This window comes from Penaeus vannamei, chromosome 24 (assembly GCF_042767895.1).
Source record: "Penaeus vannamei isolate JL-2024 chromosome 24, ASM4276789v1, whole genome shotgun sequence".
Lineage (NCBI taxonomy): Eukaryota > Metazoa > Arthropoda > Malacostraca > Decapoda > Penaeidae > Penaeus > Penaeus vannamei.
The window spans coordinates 28,926,385-28,929,844 of record NC_091572.1 but is presented as its reverse complement, the minus strand read 5'-3'; positions in this window follow the sequence as shown (position 1 = coordinate 28,929,844).

Genomic DNA, 3,460 nt, shown 5'->3' with positions numbered 1-3,460 from the left:
TCAATCTGCGATAAAATGCAGTTAAAACTCGACATGCTAATATGACAGGTCATTATGTGCGCAAGGATTAAGTGTTTGCAAATCGCATCCGGTTAACAACTTTTCCATTACTGCCATTATGACGACCGGTTCGAAGGGCGAATCAAGAGGAAGAGTGATTTGGCGGAGCTCGGATGACTGACTTTGTTTCGCACTCTCTTGCCGCCTCTCAGTGGGCTCGCCTCTGTGGGCGGCGATTTGGACGTGCCTTTTTGAGCTTTCAGAATCACTCAGACACAAGCATTCATGCACGCTTACACACGCACGTATAGTATTTATGTGTGTGTGTGTTCAGAAGGCGATATATATGTATATCGTTATCTATCTATCTGTATGTGTGTGAGCGTGCGTGCGTGCGTGTGTGTGTGTGTGTGTGTGTGTGTGTGTGTGTGTGTGTGTGTGTGTTTGTGTGTGTGTGTGTGTGTGTGTGTGTGTGTGTGTGTGTGTGTGTGTGTGTGTGTGTGTGTGTGTGTGTGTGTGTGTGAAAGAATACGCGCTCTACGTAGCTATATGAAATAATTGAAGGGAAAACACTTACAACTGCATATACCGTGTGTAACTACGAATTCATACGGTTACCCATATATCGTTGAACAAGAAGATAAAAGTAGAGACACCTGTGATGAATGCTTCTTACACATTCTTTTAGTTGCTTCAGGGACCCCAAACATTCCGAAATGGACGTGTCACGGCACAGGCTCTCCCCATACCCTCCATCACATTAACATAAATTCATCATTTATGCTGCAAGGCGAAAGGGAGCTTCAAAAAATACTCCGTTACTAAACCCTCCTTTGCCGCCGAGCTAATACATAGCGCGTTTCCCGAAGGAGGCTGGGATATTTATGGGTTCCTGGTGAGTAATGCGTGACCTCAAAGATGGAGAGTTCCCATCCATTAGTGCCTGCTTATGGGGACTATTGATGGAACTGCACGCCATACTTCCCAAAGGATCCTGTACTGCATCATGACAAGTCGAGCCGTTGCAGCTGGGTTCACGGACGGGTGAATGGAGGAGCAGCGGGAGTTGTTTATGGCAGGATATCTGTTTAGAATGAGGCGTGGAGGCGTATTATTACTCTAGGATTAGCGGCTTTGTTCTTTGTCTGTAATCTCTGTTTTTGTCATTCTTTTCTGAGATGAGCGTTTATTACGATAAACAGGACGAGCAGCTTCGCCCTTTTCTTGCAATCTCAATTTTATCGAATATTTTGAGCTCTAAAGGGTATTTTTATCGCGCAGAAAAGCCGGATCTTTGGGCATTGTTACGTATCCATTGTCACGGGCGTGTAATTCTAACAGTGTAATCTTATACGTTTTCTGTATGATTTCCGGTTCTTTTGATTCTGTTGTTCCCTTTCTTTATTTTTGTTATTTGAAATTCCCAAGAGCTGGTTAATTTACCGTGATACACAAAACACCCAAACTCGCCAAAGGATTGAGAAAATATACCAGTCAGCTGGTGTCAATAATGTAGTTTCTTTTGTAAACTAAATATAAGCTTTCCTATTTGTTTATTACAAAGTATACCTTTTTTTGCTTCTAACGTCTATGATGTTCCAGTAAGAAGTAGTCGACATGGCCACCTAAAACCAGTCAAGAAAAATAAGGAAACAAGCAGTTCCACTTTCAAAAGACCTTTCGCGCTGTTCGGAATCCGGAGGAACCAGAATAGCCAATTTAATGGACGAGATAACGACGACAGCGAATTGTTTAGCGATCTTGCGACTCTGCTTCCTAAGGTCCTAAACTCTCGTCCGTGATGTGGGAGATGATAGTGTTATGCGCCATGAAAAAGAAAGAAAAAAGTGATATATAATAAGTAGATAATTCCTATTCATTTGGGAGAATATAGCGTTGTGTTTTTCTTTTTGCGTCAATGAAGATAACAAAGAGGGAAGATGAATGGGGAAAATGATAAAACAAGGAAGGATGAACAGGGAAAATAATAAAACAATGAAGGATAAAAGGCTAAAGATAATACAAAATACAAGGAGAGATAATCGGGGGAAATAATAAGACACGGAAGAAAGAACGTAAAAAAGAGAAAAAAAAATTAACCCAAACAAGGAGATAACCCTAAAACGAGCGAACGAGAAGGACGTAGAATGGAAAGGGGAATATGGAGGAGGGCGAGAACCAGGAGAACAATGGACTAACGACAGAATTTCCCCCGAGGGCGAGGCCGAGAGCGCCAACATCACCCAACATGATTAACCTCGGCCGTGAGGGAGTTGCGCCAATCTCGAGATAAAGAGGAGGAAGAGAGTAAGTAAATCGGAATCGGGAACGGGAGAGTAAAAGACGATTATGCGTAGATGTTGAGGGAGAGAGAGTGATAGAGAAGGAAAGCGAGGTGGACAAGGAGAGAGGGACCAGGAGAGGGAGAGAAAGGTGGAAAAGAGGGAGAGGCAGGTGGAAAAGAGGGAGAGATTGGGAAGGAGAGAAAAAGGGAGATGGAGAAGGAGAGGAAGAGATGGAGTAGGAGACGGAGCTGGAGGTAGAGAAGGAGAGGGAGAGGGGAAGGTCAATGTTGCAGGCTAATATACACGCCTCTGAAAAAATGTGTGAAATATGAAAATAGAAATCAGCGCATTGTCTGACAAGCGTACTTTATCCCCCCAAAATGCAGGCGAAAGTCGGACCACTTTTCCCCTTGAATATGCTTGGCTGAAACAGAGATGCGTGTAAGAAGTCACCACGTCTAATAAGCCTCAAACAGGCCAAATCCTCCAGGGAAATAGACGTAAAACTCAGAGACCCAAACCAAAAAAAAAATAAATAGATAAAAATAATAATAATAACTTAGAAAAATAATAATAATAATGATAATAATAGAAAACTAACCACGCAGCTGTGATACAAAATCAGAACCAGCGCCCGTGAGCTAAGGCAGCTTTAGTTCATCCCATTCCTTAGACGAACGAAGATTCCTCTTCCTCCTCCTTCTCCTTCTCCTCCTCCTCCTCTTATCATCATCATCATCATCATCATCATCATCATCATCATCTTCTTCTTCCTCATCCTCCTCATCCTCATCCTCCTTTTCCTCCTCCTCCTTTTCTTCCTCCTCCTCCTCCTCCTCCTCCTCCTCCTCCTCCTCCTCCTCCTCCTCCGCCTCCTCCTCCCTGCTCTTCCTCCTTCTCCTCCTCCTCTTCTTCCTCCTTCTCCTCCTCTTCCTCTCTCGCCCCCCTTCTTCCTCCTCCTCCTCATCTTCTTCCTCCTCCTCCTCCCCCCCTCCCTCCTTCCCTCCCTCCTCCTCCCTCCCTCCCTCCTCCTCCTCCTCCTCCTCCTCCTCCATCCCCTCCTCTTCCTCCTCCTCTTCCTCCTCCTCCGCCTCCTCCTCCTCCTCTTCTTCCTCCTGCTCCTCATCCTCTTCTTCCTCCTCCTCTTCTTCCTCCTCCTCCTCTTCTTCTTCCTC